Raw genomic sequence first — 22,811 nt, 5'->3', positions numbered from 1 at the left:
AACAATTTTTTTTTCTCGAGTAAAATTTGTGAACATTCGCCGCTGAATAAGGTTTTTTTAAAGTGCACATACTTTGAAATTGGCAATCAAGTGCATGCAGGCTGAAAAAAGATTAAACCGACACTAAGAGATACAGTGGGAGAGAAAAAAAGACAGATAGACACTTTGAAGCAGGGAAAGAAAATATGTTCTCAATTCGCAAAGAGCAGCAACAAAACGAAACAGAAAACGGAAATGTTTGTAATTACAATGAAAGTGTGCGTTCATTAGCTATCTACTGCACCAGCAACAGCAAATATTCACCTACATCGTTCGCATATTTTTTCTTGCCATATTATTGCCCTGTGTCTGTTTCAAGTGTACGTGTGTATGTGTATGATATCATTTTTTTGCTTCACTTTTTTTCTCTGCACTCACGACCGAGCATGTGTTGATTCAGTATACTAGATTTCAAATTGACTGTTGAGTCATATACATATAATTCAAGTAATCTTCATACAAAAAAACCCAGAGAATTCTTGAGCTCATGGCTTTAAATTAATCGCACCGCGGTCTACACTTAACGTTTATATATTGGTAAATGGTGCGCGAAATGAAGGCGAATCAAGTTTTGGTATGCGGTCGCTGGCTGAAATTTGATATGTGACAAGGTAAACGCGTCTCACTCTCTCGCTCTTTCTCTACGATACCAAAATGCTCAAATATATTTTATGTTGACGATGTTAAAAAGATCTCAAGTGTGAATGTGATGAGGTTGTTGAATTGAAATTTATTTGAATTGAATGAGCTGTGTGCATGAGCCACACCAAGCCGTGTGTGTGCACTCATTGGTTGGCAAGACCGAACACACACACAAATGCTTCTCGCCTCGACTGACACAATCGAAAGAGCTACAGCGAATATACGAAACGAAACAAAAAAAAACTGTTTAGCGTGTGAATGTACACGTACGTACACCATTGAGGGTAGAGTTTGGCAATTCAATGGCAATCAGCGTTTGAATGAACCCATAAAAGGACTTTGAAGGTCGCCAGACAAAAGTTTATTGGCTTTTTCATATGACTGTCACACGCTGACGAGGGAGAATGAAATACAAAACAACAACAACAACAAATTATTAATTGCAAATCAAATGCTACACTCGCTCACTCATTTGTGTATGTGTGTGTATGACCGTGCCATATCTCTATCGATTGCGGATTAATTTGAATGTCGTCGACATACATGAACCATGTATACAACTGAAGTGAATACACAATATCTGTACACGAACACACAATTTTGACTTTTATGGAAATATGCTTGGCGAAAATTATACATCGCAAACATTGATGTGTGCCGTATTCTTTTGGTGTGTAACAAAATAAAAAACCGGACGCGCTTGCCAAATAAGGCGAAAAAGAAAAAAAAAATATTGACAAAATTATTCAAATGGCACCGCATTCGTATATGTAGACGTGCAAACGCGTGCAAGCAATATATTTCGAAATGAATACCGACTGAATTATAAACATTATACTCCATCGCCAATTCCATCAATGACGTCATTCGCATGACAACCAAATCGACGACCAACGTGTTGGTGGACGTTATTCTTCTTCTTTTTCGTTCATTTCTTTAATGGTGACAGCATTCTAATGGCTAGCTCTAGTATGTGAAATTCGATAATAATTGCTTTTGAACAAAATGTATTATATTCGCACCAAATACGCTTTTTTGCGCAAAATCGAGATTGAAATTTTAATTCGCCATATTGCGATAGTTCTATGTGAAGCGGATCTCTCAATTAAAATATGACGATGGATAAGAAAACTGAATTACATTTTTATTTGTTACATTAATCAATTCAAGTGTGTTTGTGCAGCTGTCGATGTAACTGAGAAATTCAATGAGACAGAAGGCGCAGCATGAATGAGAGAGTCACGAAGAAAGTGTGTGTGAGACATGGAGACAAAGCTTTAACGAGAAGTAATAAAAAAAAATAACGCGTACAAAGAAATTGCTTGATGGTGCGTGATCTAATTCATCAAATGCCAAGGCTTTCATTTTCATTTATTTCAATTATATTATTTTTCGAGAAGTGTTAAATGATAACGCTTAACATTGAGGTCAAAACGAGGTGAATTCTTCCAACCGCTCGATGTTAATTATATTATTAAATTATCACGTCAGAAAAAACGCATACACATACAAATAAAAAGCAACAAATATAAAATGAGAAAAAAAAAGACAATTGATTGGACTGTGTATAATTACATGGTTTTTCCGTTATGATAACGTTCGGTTAATGCTCATGTACTCTACCTCGGAGTGGTTATTTACCAATTAGTTGATCGCAGCCTAATTCCCATTGTGTGCGCTCGGGCTGTTGTCGGTGGCGACGGCGGCGTCGTCTGTGCCAGGTATTATTGAAGCAAACAAATGAAGAACAAAGCCAATTCATAAAATCTGCAAAAAATTCCAAGAAAAAACATCGATTTATATTTTATTATGGAAAAACCGTCTCGATATATATAAAAAAAAAACAATCGCAAAATTCGTCGAATAGATTTCTCTATCTATGTGCATGTGTGTCTCTCTGTCTCTCAGAAATGAATAATCTATTGGCATACATATAAAAAGTATCAATGTTAAAATAGAAATTTTTTTATGCGAAATCAATGATAGAACCGTGAGAGAGTTGGATGTTTGCATGTGGCGCAAGTGTGATCTATTCGTTTTTGTTGTCAAGTGAATCAATCATTTGAGCCAGTCGTTACACTTTAACGACCTTGATCTCTTTCCATTGAAGAATCTTCAGCAGTTTCGTCTTCCATTTCTTCTCCTCTCCCTCTCTCTCTCTCCCTCTCTCTCTCTCTCTCTCTCTCCCCCCATTTAACTGTGACTCTTTCTATTTTCTCTCTGTTGGCGTTGTTATTTCAATTATTCTTCTATATGTGGCATGAAAAAAATAGTTGTAGCCGCCGCCATACGGTTTACGACAGGCCTTGACGATGTACGTTGAATAAAACATAAAATAATATAATTCAATTCGGCGCGCACTTAACAAAATGATATATTAACATGTTTGTATGACCGAATGACAAAAGTTTTTTTTTTTATCCAAAACGGTATTATGGCGACTGGTAATTTTCGATAAATGGCAATAAAAATGTAAATTTTTTTTCTTCTTCATTCTTTGAAATCGTCCGGTTAGTATGATAATACGTACGTATCATTTTGTCATTGCATGCGCTCATTCAAACTTCTCCTAACTGTTGTGCGCACACTGTCCGTCTGTCCAACGTATATTACATTTGGAGTAAGTCATTAATTCACTCTGTTTTCACCTTTCGCAAAAAAAAAAAATGAGTGGAAAGTAGATTTATTAAGTATACATACACACACATGGTTTCGAGTTTCGTGAGCGGTTATTTTCAAGCGGTCTTTTTGTGTAATGATGACAAATTACCCATTCGCCAAAAAGCCCCAGTTGTGATGTGCCGCTAATCATGTACGAGCCACACAATCAAACCAAATTTAGGGATGTCGAAATTAGTTTTGGCTCTTGCAAATGACGTGTGCTTCGCCACAGGTTTGCCATTTTTCTTTTGTTTGTTGTTTCTCAAAACAAAAAAATCATGTCACTTTCTCTCTTTCTTACGTACGTTCTTTGCTCAGTTTTTCGCCTCAATAAAATCAACAAATGCGACTTTGCTGAATTCGAAACTAGGCCAAAACTGAAAACAAATGTGCAAACTTAGACGAGTATTGGTTTGTATCAGTGGTTTTTTTTCGTCACTCTCGTAATACTTTTGCTTTCACAATGACAGACAATGGCGCGCGTTCGCAAACACAGCAAACTTTTGCTTGCTTTTTCTGTTTAAAAAAAAATATATATATATGCGACATTAGACTTTGCGGGCAAAGTCACATTGACTTTAATTTGTAAGTCATTGAAATTTTTTTTCTCTGAATTAAAAATGTGCCGGGAATATTGAGGACCTGTTGAACTATTATTAAATTTAATAGAGTTCGAGGATATGTTTGGCTCTCTCCCTCTCTTGCAATCACTTAAAATAAAAGTTGGTGCCCTTTTTTCTTCGTCACTCTGACATACGACCTAACTGAAGCGAAAATCTAGTTTCGATTGATTGAAGATCGACGTGTTGATCGTAAGTTTAACAATTGACGTCGCAAATGTAGTGACAAACGAAGTGGAAAGTTTGAAACAGAAAATATAAAAAAACAGTAAATATTGTTCGGCTTGCGGATGATTTCATTTTCGCATGTATTCGAAATACATGTCACACTTTGACACAGGCTTGATAATAGAATAGATGTGTTTGCGTTTGCCATATCGTTATGACAAACATGTGCATGTTTGGTCACGTTTAAAATTGGGTAAACACTCACACAAATTCGACGAAAAATCGGTTTTTTTTTGCACAACGATAAAACTTTATGATTATCCAGCAGGCGTAATTCAATGGTCACGCTGATGCTATTGAAATAATTATTTTTTCACTTCAATTACTGTGAACAACATGGAAATGTATGTCTCAATATCGGTCCAAATTTAAGCATTGTAATAAATTTCAGATCGATCAATATGTGTGCGCGCATATTTATAATCTGCCTTTTATGTATGACTTTCGAAATAGAAATGAATTGTTCACACGAAACACGACAACCGAATAAAAGGCGAAAACAGCAACAACAAGTACAAGAGATGATTTTTGGGTGGGCGCGCATTAATAAAGAAATCCTTCAACGTTTTTATTCCGACGCTATTGTTCATGGGTGGTTTGACTCATAAAATTTTCAACGAAATTTCGTCGTTTTATAATATTTTTTTAAAACATTGATGTTTGTGTGGTAATAGTGAAATATTGCGCTTGAGAAACGCGTGTCTGGCACAAAATTGCACACACACTATTTTTTCGTTCTTTCGCTTGTTATGTCGCTGTGTAAAATCGCGTTTTATTTTGCTGGTTTCGCATAAAGTTGAATTGTAATTAAATATGCCAAAACAAATAAATAGTTTTCAGACGCGGTCGAAATATGATGACGCTTCTTTTTATGTGGACGCTGCATCGTCTCTGTATTTATGTTTGTATTGTCAAAATTGATCATTTCAGCGACAATTTAGACTAGTTCTTCGCTGACATTCGCCGATAATTTTGTTTATTGTGTGCGTTATCTAAATCACATTAAGTCATGCTGCAAAAATCCATGTTGACACAACGAATTCTTCGAAACGATTTAAATTTTTTTAATCGCACAACGAAGGAAAACAAATCGGAATGGAATTTGATTTTTATGGGGGGAATTTCGCAATATGTGTTATCACCAAATGATTCACACTCACATCTCACACTCGAGTTGGAGAAGAAGAAGAAGAAAAAAGTACAACGGAAACAAATAAACCGCTCACATATTCATGTTCCGTTGGCTGTTAATTTGTTAGCGATTTATGTGTGTATGCGGTTAGATGCGAGTACAGTGTATAAATTAAACAATTTGTTGACATTGGAAGTGACTTTTTGTTGACGTACATAATATGTCATTTTGGTTTTTTTCGGGAGGTTTTTGACTCTTCTGATTTGTGGTTTTATGGTGAAATAAAAAAAACCGCTCAATCTATCGCAGTTTGGAATGTTAATAACTGCAGCATTTGGCCAAAATGCTGATGATTTGTGAAGAAAAAAATGTTAATGCGAAACAGGTCGCGCTGAATGAACAAAAGGAATAAACAAAAAGAAGCGTCATAGTATTCAATCCGTGATTGTTAGTGCTTTAGTTGCCAAGCAGAAAGAGTGGCGTTTTTAACATGCGCACGCAGTTTTCGTCGGTGATAAATGAGCACGAAAAATCAAAACGACAAGTTGAAATAAAGAGTCAGAACAAAGTCTTATTGAGAAGAAGAAGAAAAAAATCGAAAAAACAACAGCAACAATAATAATAAGAAGAAATACGTTTTTTTAGTATTGAATGCACAGTAGGTATTGTAAATGTAGGCGTTTCGACGAAGTCCATTACCCCATTCACACATACGGTCGCTCGCGCATTGCATGTCTCTGTGACTTGAGTTCAAAAGACTGAAACAAAAAAAATATATATATACATGTAAAATATACACAATCTCAAGGAGAAGATGACGAAAAAAGTGGATTCATTCGTGAAATATATGCAGCTGTGTGTTTTTTTAAAAACTCATTTGAAACGCGATATACACACCATAGACCAGGAGCACGAACTGCGACTCTCCACTCTGAATCCGTGAATTTTAGCAGCCAAATAAGTTATGTGTGAACATAAAATGAACATATAAAATACCCAATAAACAGATTTAACACAAATAAGACTGAGAAAGCAAAAAAAAACGGACGCGCACACGTTCATTCGTTCGTTCACTGTAGTTATTCTTTTTCTTCCTCTGCATTCTTCTCTCTCTTCATTCTCATCGAAATAATAATATTTGGCGAGAATTGAAAAACGCAATCACATATATACACATACAGAGTGAGAGACACACCAAAAAGAGAGAGGGAGCGATAAAAAAAATCCCGAATTTTTTTTTATATGTGAGTGTAAGTGGTTATATTCGCTGTATTTCTCATTTTCAATTTTTGCACATTCTTTTGTATTCGTAATAGAACGTATAAATAAAAAAAATTCGCGACGACGACAACGATGAAGAAGAATCAACGCGCAAAGAAGACGAACGAGCTTGAAAGAGATTTGAAAAGATCGAATAGCGAAAAATATTTTACGCATGCAATCATCATATGACTTCTGCATGATCACACAGAACAAAAGTGTGTTACATTACAACATGATTCTATCGAGAGTCTATTTTAAGAGATGAGATCACGATTGGCCCATCGCAAGTGATTTTTCCATGTATTTTTTTCTTCTTCTCCTTCTTAAGAAAAATTATTATGATTATTGCGATGCATTGATCGTTTACATATGTTCGAACAAGAAACGAGAGAAAAATAGAGCAAAAGAAGGAAAAAAATTGGAACGATTTTTCTTTGCAGAGATCTAAAGTTCAAAACGCCAGTACGAAAAAGAAAAGTAATCCGTACAAAGCAACAGAAATAAGAAATAACAAAAATGTATTCTGGGATCTGAGCAGTCAATGACTAGGATCGACTTACCACTGGTATTTTATTGTTTCATTGAACCTGACGGATACATATTGCATTCCAAGTGCGCCCCATGATTCATGCTGTTCTCAGCTCAGAGAGTACTTGACTCGTGATGAAATTCCCATTAGCTTTTGTGTAATATAGCTTTCGGTCTATGTTATGTGTGCAAGTCTACAGTTCAAAACTATGTGTATTACAAATGTTCGTAACTCCTTATGCATTTTTATTGCCATTTTCAGTGCCACCGATTTTTTTATATTCGCAAAGAAAAAAATGGAAATTCGCAAAGAAAAAAAAAATTGTTTTACGCTAATGAAAAATTCTTTATGCAAAAAAATAAATCAAATTTTTAAACGATATTACACACACTGATGAAATTCACAACGAAAAAGGAAAAAATATCAAGTCCGGAAACACTTTGAATATATTTTTTTTAAAAAAGAGGAAATTAATTGAAAATGATCGAGACAAATGATTATTGATCTTTTTTTTTGGTTGTATTTATAAGTGAAAATGTCCAATCTTTAAGTATGTGATTTTTTTTTTAAATTGTTGACAAAATTGACTTTCTCGAAAGATCAGCCAGTTTTTTTTTTATTTTCTTGATCACACTTAAAGATAATTAAACGATCCGCCGGCATCAAAATGAAATCGAATCACTATTTTTTATTTATTTTTATTGTCCAAAACACTTTTTCACAAAAAAAATTCTTATACAATATTTATTTTTTTCATTTGGAAATTCTGACGATAAGACAAAATATTTAGTGTGACTCAAGTTTGAATTGAAAAAAAAAATGATTTAATCAAAAATCGAATGAGCTCTCAAAATGCACGTTTAATCGGTTTGCTGTCTCGGTCACAACTGAAATCAAATTGAAAAATTGTTCTATGTACTCTTCGATGGATACAAATGCAAAAGCTGTGCGGTTATTGTAGCAGCCGCAGTAGCAAAAGTGAACATCGACGTTTGCGACAGTGGCACGGCAATCGAGCCGTACACACAAAAGCGAATGAACGACTGAATGGCATATCGCAAATGAGCGGAGGCGCCCAAAAGAGTGAGCGATACCGAATGCGTATGCGAAAGCAAACGAGATAGAGGGAGAAAGGGGCACGAATGAAACGGAATCAGATAGAGAGAAGCGTGAATGAAATGAACGGCACAGTCATTGTCGACGTCTGGGTACGTGTGTATTTTCTGCATGTCTGCCTTTTGGTTATATCGAATAAAATGAATTTTAGCAACAGAAAAAGAAAAGAAACACTCACGAATGAACGAAATGAAAAAAAAAAAACGCTACCAAAACGTACGTACATTCACATAATATTCCACAATCTACATACATAAAGGCGATGATCGGCTAACGAACAAAGACAGACTTCGATTCAGAAGAGCCGAGAACGAAACGCTTACATGTACATATTATCGCATATGATGAACTGGTCTGTATGAATGATGATGATGATAATATTTGGGAGAAGAAAAAAAAGTTTATACACCGAAAACAAGAGAGATAGAACACACAATCAACATTGACTGTATGTATTTACCAGTGGCTTTGTATGTGACGCACTCTCGCTCACGCTCTTTTGCACTCAATCCGCATCTCGCTCTCACCAATTGCCATCATATGCATTGCTTTACTTGGGCGCTAGACGATTTCTTATTTATAACACTCTCTTATATAGAGTGTGTAGTATATTTGTTCGGCATTTGGTTCATGCCAACCATGTTCATGTCCATACATGTTCGATGATGTATGACGCGCACATAACGAGAGAGCCCGAGCTTGTGTTTGCGTGTGCAAATGTAAATTTTTCTTTGTCTACTTGTTCGACGAATCGAGTCAAATGCATGCAACGTATTTAAAATATATTACACTCACTGACTCGCGCTACAATACATATGCGTATGATTTTTGCATTCGTATTTAAACCGATTCTTCAGTTGTTATTATTATTATTACTTTTTTTCACCATTTTCACCTAACAACGAAACCAACCACAAAAACGCGCCCGCATACATCAATAGCGCCTATCGTTTGCGAATTAATAGCGACAACAGCAACAACAGATGAATTAAACAAATATTTGTAGACGCAGTTTTCCAATCATACCAAAACTCATAACCACATTGTTTTTTCCTTGAACCACACGAATGAAAATAACAAAACTCATCGTCACAATCAGTAAATGAAAAAAATAATACATCATCAAAAACAACCACGAACCGAAAAGTGGCACGTTTGTCTGTATAACGGCTTTCTTGAAATCGTTTGACAGTTTCTTTGCTGTGTTTTATTCTGGATTTTTCCGTTGACCGTCTCAATGCGCACTTTATGAAAATTCTCGGTATGACTTGCGCAAGTGCAATTGAGACCATTCCAATGTGATCAGATTAAAACATTTTTTTTGTTCACTCTTTTTTCTTCAGCCAAAATCCATGAACACACGCATTCCATTCAAGCAAAAAACAACGGTGCATTGCATTATAAATTGTTCCGGACAAAAATGAGTAATTTGTGTCGCCGCATTGAAATTTGAAGAGCAACAATTTGACACTGAAATATGTGTGACTCAGTCCATCTACGACACATACGAAAACCAACAAAAAAAATGGTTACGAATTGCAAAAGCATGTTTATGCATGATTACAACAATGTTGTTTTTATTTTTCTCATTTCTTTGTGTGTTTCTAGATGAATCCAAACAATGAGCTGTTTGTTTTGTTTGAAATATCAGTGACTCAGTCACCTTAATTCAGTGTAAAGCAGTTGTCAGATTTATTTTTGGTTCAGAAACCAGAACGCTCTGATCTGAATTGTTTGAATGAATGAATGAATAATTGCTGACAAGCGTAATTGTTTTTTTTTCCTGCCATTGATATAGTTCTTATCTTACTGTTTTTTTATTGTCCTTTCCTTTAGAGTTTTTCATCATAATGTGCGTAACATACTGACGCAACGTCGATATTGAATTTATCAATTGAACTGTTTATCGATGCGAAACCACGACGAGTCGAGTTAGAAGCGTTTGCATTAGCACTGTAGTGTCTTAGCACCGAAGAGAATAGAAAAAACCGTTAACGAATCTCTTTATATTTCTAAGCGAATTTATGAATCCAAATCACATACACACAAACACTTACTCACAAATTCAGTTGGAGTTGGAAACTGACTGTCGACTCTGTCTAGACATATTTGTGTAACTTAAACGCATTTATGTATACACAATCGACACGTTATTGCATTAGTTACGCGCAAAAGCGTCTCTATACATATTCTCCCGCTTTGTCTCCGTCTCTCACTCACTCTCTCTCTCTCTCCATCCCTTTCTCAATATAAAATGCAGTGTGTACGGTGCGTGGAAAATCTATGTAAAAAATGGACGGTGTACATTTGTGTATGCGCTTGTGCGGGCGCTCATTCATGTTGTAGCTCGTTGTTTAGCTAGAAAAATGAAAAATTCCAATGTATTTATTGTTTGCTGATTCATTCGAATCGACAGAAAGAATGAACTCGAATGTGAAACTATCGAACCTTATTTCACAAGCCAATGTTTTGTGAACTTTTCTTAATTCCAGATTTGTTGACGACTAAACAATCCATTAATATAACGTGGTATTTATAATTTGCGTCTTTTTTTCCTGTCTGCGTTTGTTTATTGAAAAACAAAAATTCGATATATATGCGGAATAAAAAAGAGCACCAAGGAAGCTATTTTGGAAGACAGATACTTTGTCTCGATGATTTTAGTATAAATACACGCGTGTGCAAACAATAAGAAAAAACTGAATCGTAGCTAATAACAAGCATTTTCAATAAGCGAAAATGATGAATGCGTCTATTTCGCAAGTATAATTCCAAGAACAATAATAATGAGATCATAACGAGCGGAAGAATATATATAATACGAAATGAAAAGACGAAAAAAAAAAAAAACAAATGGAAATAGATTTATATGCGTATATGGTTGAGAATTCTTTTATGACTGCGAGACGGATAATTGAAGTTTAGTTTCGGAAAAGAGATTGGTATCAAGTCGCTTTTGCCATATAACAACAGCAACCGTACACAATTTCTTTTCTTTCGTTTTTTTTTCGGCAGTTATGGAAAAATAATGTGAGGGGTTGATGCCGTTCGGTTGTTAGGTTATATATTTTTTTCGTTGCTCGCCAACTAGTTGGTAAAAGAGCTTGTGAGTTCATTTTGGCAAAAACGAGTACGCTGACATCGAATTAGCGACACAACTATAAATGGTAAGACAGACAATGTATAAAGTACAGAGCGCCGACACACACAAACACAGCGAACATAAGCAACTGCACATTTTATGTATACATATATCGATTTTAATTGCGCATTTTCGACGCAAAAATGACGACGCTTCGCTCTTTTGTGTGTACGTCCTTGTTTGTGTTTGTTCTGTGTATGTGCGCGAAACGCGCGCGCGAGAGAGAACAAATTCTGGGCACTCCAGAGTTGAATACGTAACGCACATTGTCACAGACAAAGTTCATAGCACTTACTCACACCCGAATTTTCTCTCTCACTCTCCACTTCTTTGTGCTCGGTTCTGTTGTTGTCGGTATCGTTTTTCTCTCTCTCTCTCTCGTCTATATTTTGTATTAAATGTATGGAATCAAATGGGCACGCAGCTCTGGCAATAATAAGAATAATTCTGTCGTTAGTACTCCAAACACACACATACCAAATCACCGTATGTATATTTTATGAAAACACGCATATTACTCGGTGCGAATAAAAATCTCATGTCTGCAACAATAGGATCTCGATTAGACGATTTGAACGCATTCAGAGGTCGCGAAATGAAAGAGACCGACGATAGGCAACGGAGCTAGAGTGAAAAAGTGCGAAGCATTTCAGACGTGGTTTCTTGTTTGTACACAAAAGCCAGACAGGACTCGTTTTTCCCCATTTTCCATCGATGTCGAATCGGTGATGAGAAGACGATTTTCTTTTTGGTACACACATCACAAGCGACATCTGTCACGCTTTCAACATTGGTGCATCGGAACTTTGGCGCATTAGAGCAATAAATAAAAGAGAAAATACTAATAAAATTAAAGTTAGAATCGCGCGCCCGACCAAGAGTCCTGGCTTCGGATATTTTGTCTCTGTGTGTTTGTGCTTATGTATGTGCCAGAGTGTGGCGTATGGAACAAGCAGTTCAATGAACTGGTCGAAACAAACCGAACCGAACCGACTTTTTTTTGTAGCCAAATTACGACAAATAACACACAAGGACATTAATCTGATAGTGAACAAGAACAATAGAGATCTTTCACGCAGTTCGCACTAGAGCTATATATTGTGCTCGTTAACGAATGTTGTTATTGATGTGAATATAAAGTAAATAAAATGTAAAATCGAATTTTCGGCATTTTCCGAAAATTGAAAGCTCCCCCCATTCTCTGCCATTCATGTGTCATACAATACACGCATAACACCATCCATGTCCCAAGCGCATCACTCCATTTCCATGCAATTTTCAACACGACGTGTTTGAATAACATTCAGTTCAGTGATACGCATTTTGCCTAAAGCTGTTTATAAATCGAGTCGCTCTCACTCTTTTTCATTGCTGGCTGGCACTGTGTAGACATTGCACCGCCAAAACATATAAACCATCACACCACTATTGATGGCATCAACATCGTTTATATGTGCGCGCGATATATATATATAAACATATTTTTGTCTTCTCGTTTTTTTCTGCGTTGCAGTTACACCACAGACATTGGCGCGCGTTATATTTTGATATTATTAAAGAACAACGCACTCCAAGCAAAAGGTTACATCGCTTTCAATACATGCCGCTGTTGATTTCGCCATTGCTGACAGTGGTTGTGATGACGATGATGATGATGATGGTAACAATACTACGCGACAACGAATGACAGTGGCAAGTAACAACGAACTGCTTCAATTTACACAAAGGGGTCGTTGAATCGACGGATTTTCACCCAATATAGAGTCGAGAGATTCGAAGGCACTTTTTCGGTGCGTAGACAATAGATTTTACATTATAACCAAACATACATGTACACACCACCATACAAACACACACAAAAGTGAATGCGAACGAGAGATTTTTGAACTCAAACGAACATGGCATGGCCAGATACATTCGAGTCAGACAGCAAAACTTTTTGTATTGTAGCTGGTGGGCATTATAGAACGATTCTCGTCATTTATATCAAAAATTTTCGAATTCGAATGGCAGCTTATATGCATTTTACCACATTTTAATATAATATTTGTTGTGAAATATATTGCTTTTTCTAGCCACTTTAATGTTCAAGAGAATTATAAATTGCATTTTTAATGTGCTTTAATGAAATATTAACAAGCAATAAAAGAGTTTTTGATTTACCAATCAACAGAAACACACAATTCATATCTCATGTATGTATGAATAATGTGCAAAAGTGTTTTTGCACTCAACGGCAACGGCTAGAGAGGGAGCGAATATGCGAGAGAGTGAAATTGATGGGATATTTGAATTTTTTTCAAGAGACACACAACCACAGCACTTTAAGAGCTTGTTTTTTTTCATATGTATTCGTTAACAACATGCATTTAGCAACAGTCTTTGTCATACACAGAGAAAATGTCGTTTGAGATAATTTAATATATTTTATCGCAGCAAATGCCATGTCACATAGTAACTATTTAATGAAATCAATAAACTTTCATTTATGCAAAGGTAAAATTAATGAAAGCCGAAAACTCAACATCGGTAACAATCTCAAGTGGTATAAACAAGTATCATAAGTGTGTTCACTTGACATTATCATCAACACACAACAGCATCTGTTGTTACGATGTGTTTGTTTAACAAAGAGATTTTGTGAAAGATTCGTAAAGCGCGTCTTTTGTTTGACTCCCCAAACTACCACCTCTTGGTTGACGACAACAACGATTGAGTGGGCAATGGAACAAGTAACTGTGATTGTATGAAAGCGATATAAAATATGTGGGCAAAACGGAGGTGCAAACAGATAAAACGGCAAGAGAAGTGATGAAGGAGCAAAATGATCAATATGATTAGTGTACGCTTGTGTAAAAATGTGTATGTGTGAATACATAAAACTTATGAATGATTTATGATTGTAGTACTTTAGCATTGACGACATATTAACTTAATTTTAACATATCAATCAGGTAATCTACGATGACGACAACGGCAACAACCACGTAGCGACAAATAAATACTAGCATATTTCGATCATAATATTTTTGACGAAAAAATAATATAAAAAAAAATTTATCGTTTTTTTCTTTCCACAGCCGCTCATATATTTTATGTGTGGCCAGAATTAATGCATCATGCACATTTTAGCCACAAATAATTCGTGTTAATTTGAGTTTTTAACAATCTTTTAAATCGTATGCACACTCGATATCAATAATAATTCCGTTTATGCAAAAATTTGCCTTGAAGACAGAAGGCAACGAATTTCGATTATTTCGTTATAAAATGTGGATTATACATATTAAAATACTGTGTTTGATTTTATGACTCATTTCAATCCGCGATAATAATAACAATTTAACTGATTTCGATCACAAAAATATCGATTGATCGACCGACTCAACACGATCCGATCGATAAACATAATTAAATCAAAAATCACCATTTTGACGGCTAAAGACATGCACTTAATGCTCGATGAGCCCTCTAAATTGGAGACATTATACTTGAGGACGATAAATAACGCACATACACATATATATTGCTTGTGGGAATAACATACTCCTTTTGGGTAAATTTATAAAGCCAATTTTCCATTTTTATACTGTATACTCAATGGTTTTGTCTTCGTGAATCAATGATAATTTTCATATTGGATGAGCTGTGTGTGTGTGTGTGTTTCAATTTGTCGGTTCGATTGGATGCGTGTGTCTAAATGGATGACTATCGATACCGTGTAATGCCCGCATAAATGCACTTTTAATTCAATCACTTATGGGTTGCATTTACATATTAAAATGGTATTTTTGTTGATCGTAAAAACGGCATATTGGCAGATGTCAGACGACTGAGTTTGTTAAATGTTAACGTTAACGCGGTAATTGTTTTACAATCATTTTTTTCGATTTTAAAACATTTCGATCGAAAATCTAATTACTGGCCGAAAACAACTCCAGCCAATTTTTTACACGGAGGACGGAAATGTATGATCAAACACTGGTTGGTCTCTTATTATTCAAAAACATACAATGTAACATCTTTTATTGAAACGACTTTAAATCAGACGGAAGTATAACGAACAAAACAACATCGAAATCAGACAGAGTGCAATCGTAAAGAGGAATTATACTAATAAATATATCGTAATACATAAAAAATTAATGCAAATATTATTTGAATCGATGCGTCGGTTTCAATTCAGTCTTTTATACTCGTACAGACATGCAATTTAACTGCATCTTGGAAAATTGTCTTTTGTATGCCGTCATTTTCACGAATCATCGTCAACAACAACAACAAATAGAATATACTTTCTTCGGTCACTCTCAACCTGCACCTGTCTCGGGCCAATTATACGAGGAACAAAGAATGGCCAATCGTGCGGCCTGAAAAAGGCTAACAATTCTATGAAAGGGCCAAGTAAGTATAAAGCTTGGATATAATACAAAATCAATTCGATTTTCTTTAGAATCATATATTGATTTCTGTTTTTGTATAATGTACCGATTGAAAGGATTCGTACTTATTGTTGATTCTTGGAATTTTTTCAATAATAATTTTTTTTTCATCTCTGTTCAGACCAAAGATTAAATTGTTCCTATTGCCAATTTCTCATTGATATATCATGTGTTCCAAATTATTTTCCGAATGTAAACAAAAATCTTCTTCATTTAAGTAGCATTGGCAATAAGTTTTACATTTAAATCAGACGATTTCGAATGGTGAATTTCTCTTTTTGCCTCTGCTGACAGTGTTGAAACCTTGAAACCATAATATACATTAATTGAATGGGGTAGAATAAAAACTACTTCTCGAAAAATGTTCAAACACGAAACTAAGAAAAACTTTCAATGAAAAGTGAATCAATTTTTTTTTGTCCAATTGAAGTGAACCAAAAAAAATTTGTTCAATAAAAGTGAACCTAAAAAAAAAATTCATTTTAGTGTATTTTGCACTGAAAAAACCGAGTGAAATTTTTTTTTGGTTCACTTTTATTGAACAAAATTTTCTTGATTCACTTCAATTGGACAAAAAAAAATTGATTCACTTTTTATTGAATTTTTTTTAGGTTTCGTTTTAAAATACCTATTTTTCGAGAAGTAGTTTTTATTCTACCCCATTCAATTTTGACTCGTAAAATTGTCGAACATTTGATGAATTTCTCGCAATTACTTTCAATCAGGTGTGATATTTATTTATGATGAAGAAAAACGATTTTTTTACTACCGGCCAGAAATCAACAATGCTCAAATTGTTTTCCATTTGGAGTAATTCGTTTGTAAAAACGAAAAAAGATATATGATAAAATTTATTGCATTCGATTTTTTTTTATTGGAATCAAGGTGAGATTGCATTGGCGGTGTTGATGGTTCGATTTTAGACAACAAGCATTCTGTTAGAATAATTAACTGTTATTATCATAAATTGAGTGAAACCGAAATGTACGGCAAACCAACAATATACTAAGGTGAATCAAGAGGTGCAAAGTGCTCTGCATCTGTCGATGGGATTTCGTTTCCCTCTCTCTCTCTCTCTCTCTCTCTCTCTCTCTCTCTTGATCGATGGAAGAATGGTTTAAAACAAAATAAAATTGCCGAATTGCTGTCTGAATATTTGAAAATCCAGCCTGTAGAAAAAACCATCCTTGAAGCAAAAAAAAAAAAAGCAAAATTAACTGAAGAAACCAAAACGGAAAACGAAATAAACATAGCTTTTTGCGTTGTGTTTTCTTTAATATTGTGCCGTTCTGGTATTGTGGCTTGAGCACATGCCAATGTAAAAAAGTGCACTGTCAAATTACGGTTAAGCGATTATATCAGCCAAAGAGAAAATGATACACATACAGTTAGCTACTAGTCAATTATTGTTATTTACCAATGGCTCGTTTTTTTATATATATTCCAAGACCAAACCGGAATTTTTTTAAACAAATAACCCGTGCTCTAGATCATCAACCACCTTTGTGAGAGAGCTGCTTTTGATGGTTAGCATTTCAATGCAGTTGTTGTTGTCTTGGTTTATCAAGATTTTGTATTTTGTGGGAATCAAGTGAACAAATGTCATGCACAAATGTGTGCATCTAAATGAGATCAAGGATTTGCAAATCAGATTGTGATGAAAAGTACAAGGATGAATGAAATATAAAATCAAATATTATTGAACTTACCTTATTCTGATTGGAGTTGAACATAAACAGCTGTATGTGTGTTGCTATTCCTCAAGTGCGTCCGACATTGGTCGTCCAATGTAGCGAATCGATCCACATCTAAAAATATGAAACGGAATTAATTTTATGCATTGATATTCATTTATATGCTCTCAAAAGTTCGATAATTTGATTAGTTTTTATTTCCTGTTTTCATAATAAATCACACACAACGCCAAATCAGAGAGATAGAGAGAGAGAAATCAACATAGCAACAGACATCGACCACGGCCCACAGAAATGTGGATTATTCGAGCAAGACAAAATGAAAAGAGAGATATGCACGACAACGACGACGGTGAATATAATACACATATAGGTGAAACAAATGAAGAATAAACACACACGTGTGTTTATTTTCAACTTTCAGCTGAAACAAGTCCAACCAAATAAAATCATATAATTTTCAGATAGATATACATATTATATAGTATAATACCTAACACAAAAATGTGTGCTGTGCACAAAGCGGTAAAGTGCTTGCAAATATGGGTACTTAAACAGAAAATTTGCGATTCTGATATCATCGCGGTCATTCATTTGCGTTTTCCTTCCTGTTTCAATGACGACAACGACGACACATTCACGCCGATTGCTTTTTTATCAATTTCGTTACGCTTTGATCAATTGAATTGTGTGTGTTGTACCACTGTGCCCGATCACCATACAATTCGACAGAAATGACATTGTTCAATTTCAAAAGAAAAAGAAATTTTCGTTTGCAAGCAACGAAGAAAAATGTAAAGCTATTCTTTAAATATGAAACATAACTGGAAATTCGATGACAATCGACATTCAAAAGACGGACACTGTGTCATTGAATCGGTTTTACAAAAAATTTCGGGGCGTGATCTCACTCATTTCAAAACTAATTCGAATGATCAATGCTCTTTTGCCTGATTACGTAATTCTTTAATTTAAATTTGATTGCAAAGGCTTTGAAAAACGAATACAGAGAAATAAGAAGCAATGGAATGTAATATGTTCTCTCGGTTGTGATTTTTCTTTTAAAAGTTCGATCGTTGTTGTTGTCAATGCGTTGTCGATTTTGCCGTTACTTCATTCGATGTAGTTAGATAGTAGAGAAAAAAAAGACCATATCTTGTGTGTCGCCCCTGTTATGAGCACAAATTCCATTGACTGTTATCTCTTTCTCTATTCTGTGTATATGCTTTTCGTGCCATTGATTTTGTGCATTGCAATGTTCATCTTCGTTCTTTTTTTATGGTATATTTCATTTTCAGGCAAAAATATGCGAAGGAAGCGAAACGTGTTAAGTTCGTAGAATGAAGAAGAAAATGCGCGCACCGCAGTTAAGAATGAAATAAACATTGGTATTCGATCGTGAACGGTAAACGATTCGATTCAATAAAGTAGTTGATTTACGATGACTGCAGACATGCGCCCTGAGCTACATACATATGGCAATACATATACACATACTTAACGGGCAAAGAACGCGAGAGTAGCAGAAAAAAGAGACACACACACAAACGAATGAAACTAATTTTGCGAAAGAAAGAAAAAAATGATTACAGAATGAGCACAAATGGAATGCGGTACGACAACCGTCGTCGACTAAAAACCGCTCATAATGCGAAATGATTCATGTTTAGCTTACGTGGCACTAAAATACAAATAAAGATCGAAAACGTTTTCGACACTATCTCTATCTTTCACACGGTGAATTAATGAAGACGGATTTTAGTTGTTCGGTGTGTGTTTTTTTTATTTGCTTTAATCAATCGACGCGCATTATTGCAAAGAGAGAGAAAAATGTTCAACATTATTTCAAATGAAGATTTGCGTGTGAAGTAGATACACCTTCTCGGCGAACAGATGAAAGGTGAGAAAGAGATAGAATGAAACGACATTTAACCAAGGTCATTTGTTTGACAAAGAGCAATGCCTCGCAGCGTACCCGGTTCCTGTTTCGGTCTCTCGCTCTATCTTTTTCTATGCATAGTCCAATTTATTCGGTCTTTATTTCGCCTGATTTCGTTTACTATTTCACTTCATTGCAAAATGAAGAATGAAACACATACAAACACGGTACTCTGTGAATTCATTTCATTGTGTCTATGACCGTTTCCAATTGACTTCGTGTCTTCGATTCGCAATACGTTATACATAATTCGCAATTTTTGTCCGATAAAACTATATATACACTTTTTGCACTTTTGAATAAAAAAAACTCGTTGAGACGTGAGCGTGAGCGCGCGTATACAAGCTTGTGTTTAATGAAACACAGTTTATCATACAGATTTGGTCATTCGTATTTCGTATTGTTCTCATGAATCGTTGCGTTCGAGATAATTCTTGTTAATCGATCTTCTTCTTCTTTTTTGGTCGAGATCATTGTTGCTCTGCTTGTGTACAGACCAAGTTCAAGAAGTCCATTCATCATTTTTGTGTACTATGAACGGCTTTGAACAAATGGAATTGAACATGAATGACTTGTTCACATCGAGAATCTTTGCGTGACATGCATTTTTTTGAAACTGTCTTAATATTCATACTGTAGCCAAAAAAACCACCTTTCTCCACGCCTTTTTAAGTCAATAAACCCACCGACCATAATTTCAACAATAACAACAAAAAATTCATGAAAAAGCTTACCAATTCCTTTGATTTAGCGAAAATACTTACTTTGATGGAATTTTTATGGATTTCGCAATCGATATACATCATTGGCACACTCCATTTGATGTTGATAGCTTCCATTTCCATACAAACGATACACAAACCACCACCACACTCATACACTCTCACAATTTGAAGAAAAAAAATGTGTTCTCTCCGGTTGTCTTTGTTTTTATAGCCGCTTCTTATCATCAAATGAGTATACCGGTGAAAATGGTATAGCACAGTGCTATTTGAAACGAAATGGCACAAAGATTCCATTGAATATTATTGAAAATGTCTTTCTCGATAAAAAAAATTTAATTTATGGCTAGTGTGAAATGCAACCGAACGTACTGTGGTGGAGTGTTAATGGAACTTCAATTTGCAGGTTTATCCATTTATTTTATTAGAAATAAAAAGAAAATATATTTACAACGAATCAAACGAATTTTTCGTCGAAGAATTGTAATGAAGACAAACAGAAACGAAATAAAAAATGTCCAGCGAATACAAGAATAAATAAAAATGTATGACTTTATCAAGTTACAGCTAACAATAAAATGAGCAAAGTTTAATGTTCGCTACATACATTTTGTCGATCAAGAGAACGGGTGCCGGTGTGTGCTGTTGTCGTGCACCGCAAATATGCGCGATACGTTAATGTATATTTTATTGGCAATTGTTTCAAACACACATGCACAATTGTTCACTGACTACCCGAGTCCTATTTGGTTTGGCATCCATCGTCATTTTCGTCGCGCACTCAAACGCTCAACGCCAGCGTATACTATATACAGAGACAAACCATACGCTACACACTGCGCACCACACAGCACACAGAATATTCTTAAAGTAACGACCACAGCGGCTGGTAATGTTCATTTTGCATCTTGTTATATATATATATATTGTAGTAACGACGCAGTTGGAAAATACCACACTAAAAAGCATCGGAATAACGACAACAACAAACGACGAAGACAATGACGGAATAGCTATTCGCTCAGTGTGCGTGATAACAGCGAAACGTTCGATACGATATGATTGCAGGGTATTGTGCTCTCTCCAGCAGTATTGAATACCCGCACTCACACATAGACGCATGCAAACGGATCAAAAGTCCAAATCACTAGACTGTGTCGCTTATGTGTATAAAAGAAGATCATTACGAAAACAAAGCAAAAAAAAATTGAATCATGGTGTTGGTGACAAATACAGACAGTGAACGCTCACACCTCGACTATCATTTGGCCAAATGTGTTTGTTATTTGCACAAAGTGAGTGCGTATTCAACTCGTGTAAAATGTACATGAATTGACAGTTGATCAATAGATGCAGGCATAATATTTTAATATTTCATGTACCGTCAATATGTTACTGCCATTCAATATTTCAAAATATTTCGAAAATCACTTGATCGTTCTTACTTCTTCGATTCAATTTTGTAACATTCCTTTGTCTGCCGCTAGTTTGTTTTTCTTTTTCCCTCCTGCATATTTCTTTTTTTCACCATTAGGGAAAAAGTTTATATTTAGACAAGCGCAAAATGTACAGCCGAAGAAGAAAATAGAAATCGACGATACATTTTTGCCGTTTGTAACATTTTAAATGTGGCACGAATATGTTGGACTTGTTTATTGCAATAAGGGTACACATTGCATACACTGCACATCATATCGAACACACGAGTGTGTGTATCTCGATGTGTTTGTATGTTGTTGAAATTGAACGCCACTCACATATAGAACATAATTTATTAGTTGAATAGATGAGCGCACTTCTGGCATTCCATAAACTGTGTTGTACCATACACCGAACCAAGTGTGGCTGTTCAGGCGCAAAATAAACTTTTAACTACATAGATTGATCTTATATATATATTTCTGCTGCCGAGCGAATACATACTTTAATCGCTAGAAAAAAAAGAAGTAACAATAACGAATAAGACATACACCACTGCTATATTCAACATTATTGCTAACAAAATCTATTCGCGCATTCGTTTAATCAGATTTGCATTTTTTACCATTTCTAATGCTCGGTTGTTCGTTTCTCTTCCAAAAGCATACGAAAAATCAACATTTTCTAATCGTAATCAAACCATTTTTATATAGTTATGTGCTTTTTTATCTTTCGAACAGAAATAGGACGATATAGCTCTCTCCTTCGTTGTATCATAGATTTGGGTTGGCCGCAAAAAGGTAATAACTTCCAAAAGAATCCGATTATATTTTTTCTACAAATTAATTGAATATATGTTAATGAACACGTGTGTATGTGTTTTGATCTTATCAAGTGTGTGTTCACATAAAAAAATGCGTCACTTGCATCATCAACATGTTGCCAAAATGGAAAAGCTTACAGTTTCGCGTTTTCTTGTGTGAATCAAACAATTCCAGTCGACAAAGGTAAGAAACTATATATAGATTTGTATGGTGATGTGTAAACAGTCATTGTATCTTATATATTCTATTTATATCTATTTTCGTCATTCTATAACAATATTGAGTTGGCCCGAAATGTGAGCTCCAAATATTATCCAAACGAGTATGGTACACTTTAAAATAAATTGAAGTACAGTTAAGTTGATTTTCATTTTTGTCATTTTTCCTGGAAACCCCCCG

At 35.1% G+C, this 22,811-nt stretch overlaps 1 long non-coding RNA gene across 2 annotated transcripts; it reads right to left on the bottom strand.

The window, feature by feature from the left end:
* Positions 1-2,282: 2,282 nt before the first annotated feature.
* Positions 2,283-20,700, bottom strand: LOC116337055. 2 transcript variants are annotated; one of them, XR_004200778.1, is made up of 4 exons: positions 20,542-20,700; positions 20,212-20,434; positions 17,524-17,622; positions 2,283-2,448 (listed from the first exon to the last, which is right to left on the bottom strand). It is a non-coding gene; the product is annotated as an uncharacterized LOC116337055 (long non-coding RNA). The 2 variants fall into 2 exon arrangements; XR_004200777.1 differs by lacking the exon at positions 2,283-2,448 and adding an exon at positions 7,969-8,001.
* Positions 20,701-22,811: the final 2,111 nt, after the last annotated feature.

This window comes from Contarinia nasturtii, unplaced genomic scaffold (genome assembly GCF_009176525.2).
Source record: "Contarinia nasturtii isolate CC-2019 unplaced genomic scaffold, AAFC_CNas_1.1 Cnas_scaffold_220, whole genome shotgun sequence".
Taxonomy (NCBI): Eukaryota; Metazoa; Arthropoda; class Insecta; order Diptera; family Cecidomyiidae; genus Contarinia; species Contarinia nasturtii.
The sequence above is the reverse complement of the archived record's forward strand: the minus strand, read 5'-3'. Positions and strand labels throughout refer to the sequence as shown.